Source organism: Herpailurus yagouaroundi, unplaced genomic scaffold, assembly GCF_014898765.1.
Source record: "Herpailurus yagouaroundi ecotype Mexico unplaced genomic scaffold, PumYag 246, whole genome shotgun sequence".
Classification (NCBI taxonomy): Eukaryota; Metazoa; Chordata; class Mammalia; order Carnivora; family Felidae; genus Herpailurus; species Herpailurus yagouaroundi.
The window spans coordinates 4,440,271-4,447,455 of NW_024412463.1; the positions used below are offsets into that span (position 1 = coordinate 4,440,271).

The 7,185-nt window shown below is 48.5% G+C and overlaps 1 long non-coding RNA gene across 1 annotated transcript; it reads right to left on the reverse strand.

Annotated features, from left to right (window-relative positions):
- Positions 1-1,246: 1,246 nt before the first annotated feature.
- LOC121020098 (uncharacterized) lies at positions 1,247-4,715 on the reverse strand. The gene is made up of 2 exons (XR_005785934.1): positions 4,461-4,715; positions 1,247-1,692 (listed from the first exon to the last, which is right to left on the reverse strand). It is a non-coding gene; the product is annotated as an uncharacterized LOC121020098 (long non-coding RNA).
- Positions 4,716-7,185: the final 2,470 nt, after the last annotated feature.

The window sequence follows — 7,185 nt, forward strand, 5'->3', positions numbered from 1 at the left end:
ATCCTCTTAAAACTTTTTTGAACACGTACACACACACGTACACACACAGCGGAAGTTTCTCCCACAGCCCTTGCTGTGGTACTTAGATCGCTTGTACGTAGATATTTACTTGCTTGACTACGTGGGGAACATCTTCTCTCCTCTACCTGACTCTCCCTGCGTGTCCACCATTGCAATCCCCAATATCTGGCACCCAGCAGGCCTTAGTACGTATTCGCTGAGTGAATGCTTGAGCTGGAGCATACCTGTCTGACTGCAGCCACTACGTTTTTATTAATGCTCCTTGACAGAAACAGAATTCTTATGCCAGTAGTGAAGCTCCTTCAAACTCATATTTAATGAGTATTTGTAGATTTGGAGAAACTGATTGTGTTCTAAAGAGTTTGCACGTTGCGATCCTTAGGCAAATCTGCTGAAGCAGTTATTTAAAATTTTTTTTTAATGTTTGTTCATTTTTGAAAGACACAGAGAGACAGAGCACAAGCAGGGGTGGGGTGGAGAGAAAGAGGGACACAGAATCCGAAGCAGGCTCCGGGCTCCGAGCTGTCAGCACAGAGCCCGACGTGGGGCTCGAACTCACGAGCCGCGAGATCATGAGCTGAGCTGGAGTCGGGTGCTTCACTGACAGAGCCACCCGGGCGCCCCATGAAGCAGTTATTTTAAATCCTATTCTTCAAACGAGGGAACAGAGACAGAAGTCAGAGCGAAACTAGAGATTAACATTTTAATATCAGGAAAAAGCTCCAGGCCTCTTCATATTCCTAACCATCTTCCTTTCTGACCACCCCCAGAGTCAGAATGCTGCGAACGTTTACATTTGGCTCTAAGTACCAAATACTTCTGCAGAGTCCGTTAGGCCACACAGATACCTTTCACTGGGGTCTCCCCAGCCCCGCAGATAAGGGAAACAGCAGAAGACTCTAAATAACAAAAAACCGAACAGAAAACCCCTCCAACACAAAAGAAACTTACTATTAGTGCAGAAACCAGGCAGCAAGTCTCCCGAAAAGGCCTGGGCGGCTCAGACTCCAAACACAGGAAGTAGGTTGTATGTGGCAAAATGAGTAAAACCACTTTTGGAGGGGGGCGAAGGGGGTGGAAACATGGACACAATCTGCTGTCTATTTAGATGTCACCTGTCAAAGGGCGGAGCCTGTAGGGTCAAAATGTCCACCCGGCGGCCCCATTTTTCAGGAAGAAACAGCTAATGCACACCCCAGTAAGTAAACGCGAAGTCAGGCAAGAACACACTTCAAGTGAGTTTTATGGCGTGTACATTGTATCTCATTTAAGCTGTTTAAAAGAAGGAGAAAGAGCCACACTAACGTTTTCTTTTGCCGGCAGTCAGCTAGTACAGATTCCGGGGAGTGTGTGTGTGTGTGTGCGTGTGTGTGTAAAAATGAGGTCGGTGAATCCAAAGCATACCAGGATGTACGAGATTCAAAGGCGACCGGTTAATATCATGTAGAAAACATGTGTGCCGAGCCGGGGAGGTGAAAACAGGTCTCTGGGGACCGGGGTCTCCTGAGAAGTAAAAGCGGATGAAAAAGATGGGCGCTGTGTTTTGCAGGTGTGACTGTGCCTTCCTCAAGGCCCTGGAGGAGCGCGGGCGGCCTCCCTCCTGTCGCTTGGCCTGTCCATTCTGTGCGGCCCCGAGGGGCCGTCCTCTTCCTTCTCCCGGGAGTCAGAGCTCTACGGAGGCAAAGCGAGAGGGGAATTAATTCCAAAAGAAACAATCGGTGGATATAGTGAGAGGGAGGGCGACGCGGATAGAGAAAGAAGACATTAATTTTCAGGATGGAATGAAGCTGGCTGTGTTTTCATTAAAACATGAAAATGAACACTTGCAGCCACTGTAAACTAACAGCGATGCATTAAGAAGAACCAGCTGCTGGGGTTGGATGAGGCAGGGTTGGGGGGGGGGAAGCCCCTGGGGGATTGGGGACGGGGACAGTGTGGGCAGGGGACTTGCTTTCTGAAAGCAGGGAGTAGGGTTTGCAGCTCCAGCTGGTCTGGTGGGTGGCTGCCCCCCCCCCTCCCCGCTTACAGAGGTCAGGACCCGGGGGGGGGGGTCCGGACAGGAGGTGACTGCCAGCCCCGAGCGACCCCACCCACACCCCGCATTAGCACCTCGCCCTGAGAAGAAGGCGAATAAAACAAATAAGCAAAGCTCCCAGTTGCAAACAACAAAAGGAAGCAAAACAAAACAAATCAAAAGTCTTAGTCTAAAAGAAAAAGCAGATGAGGTATTTTTCTGAGAATGACCTGAGCCAGTGCCCCATATTATCTCTTGATCGTGGGTTGAAAAATGCCAATAAAATGCATCTGTCGTGCCAGGCCAGACAGTGGTCACTGAGGGAGGGAACAGGGACCAGGATGGGCACGAGGGCCTTTGGGGGGGCGGTGCTGATTACCCAACACCACGCTTCGGGAAATCCTTGAGGCTGGATACTTCCGTTGTGTCTGCTATTTTGTGTGTGTGCAATATTTTAATAACATTTAAAAATAAAGCCAATGCGGGGGCGTCTGGGTGGCTCAGTCAGTTGAGCGTCAAGCTTCGGCTCAGGTTATGATCTCCGTTTGTGGGTTCGAGCCCCAGGTCAGGTTCTGTGCTGGCTCTGTCCAGCTCCGAGCCTGGAGCCTGCTTCAGATTCTGTCTCTCCCTCTCTTTCTGCCCCTCCCCCGCTCGTGCTCTGTCTCTGCCTCTCTCTCTCAAAAATAAAGTAAAAGCATTAAAAAAAAAAAAATAAAGCCAATATGCGGGCGCCCGGTTGGCTCAGCGGGTTAAGTATCTGAGTCTTGATTTCGGCTCAGGTCGTGATCTCACGGTTCATGAGTTCGAGCCCCATATCAGGCTCTGCACTGACAGTGCTGAACCCACTTAGGATTCTTTCTCTCTCTGTCTCTCTGTCTCTCTGTCTCTCTCTCTCTCTGTCCCTCTCCCACTCATGCTCTCTTTCTCTCTCTCGAAATAAATAACTAATCTTAAAAGAAAATAAAAGCCAATACGCATCTCCCTGTTGCTACTTCCTCATTAATGTCAAATTCAAGGTGGCCAAAGAGGACTTGGGTTCTTCTGTCACCGTCCCTTCTCTCCTGAGCCATGGTAGCCTCTAGCCAGCTACTCACACCAACATCAGGGTCATCCTGGATTCTTCTTTCTCTACGCCCCTGCAGGCCCTTTGCACCTGCCACTCCCTTTCTGGAATGTTCCCCCCTCTCCGGTTGCCCCATGCTGTGTTCCCTCCTTTGTGGAGGTCTCTGCTTAGTGAGGTCTTCTCCAGCATCTCTCTTTAAAATTGTGGGCACCTGGGTGGCTCAGTCGGTAAAGCATCCGACATCAGCTCAGGCCATGATCTCGCAGTTCGTGAGTTCGAGCCCCACGTCGGGTCCCCTGTTCATTCTCCCTCTCTATCTCTTTCAAAATAAATAAATAAACTTTAGAAATAAAATAAAATAGTTCCCCCCACAATGTGCTCCGGCCCCAGTTCTTCCTATCTCTTTTCTCCACTTATTATTCTCCTAAGCACGTATGTCTCCTGGGACACACGTCTATTTATGTATTCATTGATGACCCCCTCCCACTACAGTGTAAGTTCTGTGAGTTCTGTGATCGGGATTTTTTCCTCTTTTTGTCACGGCTGGGTCCTCACTGCTCAGTGCCTGGCAGATTGTAAGCATTTATAGATTATTAACGAATTAATAATTAAAGGAATGCACTAATGATGGCATTCATCATTGAATAACACGTGCTAAGAATTTAAGCCCTTGCTGAGTGAATGAAAGCTAATCAGTAGACATTTACCAAAGTCATGAAACGAACAAAGATGGATAGAGTTTCTCTTGTGGGTCTGGAACCAATCTTCCCCGATCTACCGAAGTGAGCGTAACAGACAAGATCTTTGCCCACCTGGAACTCGTGGTCTACTTGGGAAAAGCCACCGATCCAACAATCACGGAAACATCTATCACAAACTTGGTACTGCTGGGAAGGAAACACAGAGAACACTCTGAGAGGCTGGTTCCACTAGAGAGAACCCAGAGTGCTTCTCAGAGGTGGTGACCTTTGAGCTGAAATAAGAAGGTAGAGGTGAACACCGAAAGGGGCGATGGGGGTGCTGGGGAGAACACTTGCAGCAGAAAACACCTCCAATGCAAAGGCCCTGAGCCTTTGGATTAATCATTTACATCTTCCTCTTTCCAAGATCCTAGGGAGCCCCGGTATTTGGTTTCTGATATTTACTGTTCAGTGCAGAGGTAGCTGCCAATAGAATATGGATGATGGTGTTGATTCTTTGCCTAATGGAGATGGGAAGCACGTCCAAATTCAGGATTCTCATTAAATCTGGGAGCGCTCAGAGCTTATGCAATGTGTGGTTAGATTTTTACATCGTCCTAGTGTGTTTTCTTCCCTTTCCAATCCTTTGACACTGGCTAGTCACTTAAAATTTAGAACTCACCCTGGGTTGTGGACGATTTCCTGGAAGACAGCTGCTTGAGCGTCCCCCTGTGTGTCTCTGAAATAAACATCCCCTTTGGAGGAAGGCTTTCTGTAGTGCCTTCCTGCTCAGCGTCTTTTTTGCAATTTACATTCCTGTTTTGTATGACTTCTCAGAAGAAATCTTGAAGAGTAATCACTAAAATAACAGCCAAAGGTTATTACGTACTTCACCGCATTGCCAGCCCTGGGAGCTAGGTACTATTATTATCCTACATTCACCGAAGAGGACCTGAGGCTTGGGAAGTTAGGTCATGTGTCCCACATCAGCCAGTAACTAACAAATGGCAGAGCCGGGTGTTATATCCAGGAAGGGCTGACTCAAGAGCCCGTGTTCTTAATCAGCGAGCCACAAGGTCTCCTTGACCCTAAATTTGAAAGTCTCCTCTTAACCTCAAGTTCCCCAAGGCATTGAACACAAAGTTCTAATTCCTACAGTCCATGTGCAGACTGTGGCGATGGTATTTTTCTCTTGCAAAGGCACCCGATTCTGGCTGACTTATGCTGAAAACACTTTAATGGGCAGATATGGAGAAACTCACAGATGGGGAATTGAGAACTAAGCAAGAAAGAGAGAAGCAGAGAAGGAGGGAGGGAAGAACTAGAACAGTCCCATGTGTCTAGGGAGCGAGGCTCCTCAAGGACTTTCTTCTGGAGCAGGGAAGCGGCAATGTGCTTTCTGCCCTGCGCCCCTCTGGCAGAGAGTCACCAGCCCAACATCTAGAGTTTGATGTTTTGTCTTGACCATGGGCTCATCCCTTGGCCGGGGGAGGGGCCAGGTGCCTTGACTGACAGTCCCACTGGAGCGGCTCACAATAAAGTGGGTGACCCCCAAAGGAAAACCAGGGTGCTGTAACCCAAAGAATGGGGAGTGGATGTCAAGCTCCTTGAAAACAGCTGACGCCCTCTCTCCCCTCCTCTTGCTCAACCTCCCAGAGAAAGGTTGGAAGTAAGAACTCCATTCAGTCTTGATTTGGCTCTTTGCTCCCACTTGCAATGGCTCATCCTTACTTAAACAGTCCCTAGCGAAGTGCCGGGCACATAGGAGGTGCTTCGCAAGTGAATATGGGATAAATAAGCGAACGGGAAAGAGAAAACACATCCCTAGTGCTGAATTATTGCTCCCACCGATAAACGCGACACTGCACCTCACTAAAAGTAGCCTCCCTGTGATGGGCCTTTTGAGGAGGTCCAAAAGACGGCATCTTGCCTGCTGGAGTTATTAACCAGTTGAAAACTAAGACCAAGGGATATGCAAGTTGTCCTAGTCCATCGGAGCTGCTGCAACAAAACACCGTAGACTGGGTGGCTTATAGACAACAGAACTTTCCTTCTTGTGGTCCTGGAGACTGGCAGTGGGAGATCAAGTGCCCTCATGGTCAGGTGAGGACCCCTCCCAGGTTGCTGACTTCTCCATGTGTCCCCACCAGGCGGGAGAGGCGAGGGAGCTCTCTGGGTCTCTTGTCTAAGGACATTAATTCCATTCTTGGGGATTCTATCTTTGCAACCAGATTACTTTACTATCAAAATGGAAACCAGGTTCCAACAGATGAGTTCTGGGGGGATACAGTCCACAGCACAGATAGGAGCCAAAATGTCACCTTTATTGTTGATAGGTCCAGATATCTATAGGTTTGGAGCTTCTGAACCTCAGTGGATCTCCCAGCACAGGAGAACGTGAGTTTCAAGAACAACCCACTCTTCCACGAGGACGCAAGGAACAGAGAGGACAGCTCTATTCTTCCCAAATTCTCCTGCTGGATAAATCACTCCTCCCTCCCTGGAATCGAGAAGATAAAGGGCACAGAGAGGCCAGAAGTTTTAGGAGCTGAGCTCTCTCCCCATGGAGACATAACATCTAAGCACCTGGATTTGAAAACCAGAAAATTTTGTCAAAAGGCTGCGAGGTTCTCTTAAAATAGAAATGTTAAGAGCCCCAGAAAGGCCATAATTGCTATTATCATCCACTCGGTGACAGCCAGAGGCCGGTTGCCTGATGCTGGGACCAACCTGCCCACCAGGCTGGAGAAAGCCGCTATGCTATGAGGGAGGGCTGATCCTCCTGAGTTTGAACTTTCGTGCTGCCCCTTCGTAGTTGTGTGAACTGAGGCTTGTTAATGCTTCTGGATCTTGTTTCTGTAACTATAAAATAAGGATGACAATAGATTCCATTCCCTAGATTTGTTGGTGAAGATCCCTTGAGATAATGCATTTTACGTATGCAGACTGGTTTCTGGCGCATAGTAAGTTCTTAGTAAGCTCTTACTACGTGTTGGTTAACGCTGTCCTCATGGTTTTTGTCATTGGCGGTGATGGTTAGGGTTCCTGTGCTGCAGAGCAGACCTATGCGTTAACCTCTGGTTGTCTGTTTGCTAATGGGTAATAGGAAGAGCCCTGGGAGAGGGGCCGGGAGGCCCAAGTTCAAACCGAAGTTCTGGTACTTTCTAGCTGCCTGATAAGTGACAAACTGACTAAACCTCTTTGAGCCTCAGTTTCCTTATCAGTGATGGGGGACAGAGAATAACAGAAAAGCTTCCTTTGAACTTGGAACATGAATTCTTCTTTCCTTCTTCCTGGAACAGTCCTTCCTTCGGCCCTTAACAAGTTCGGGCAGGGAGCTCGGTTCCAGTGCTCGAGTGGAGGGCACCCCCACCCCCACCCCACTGCACGTTATCTATTTGTTCCAC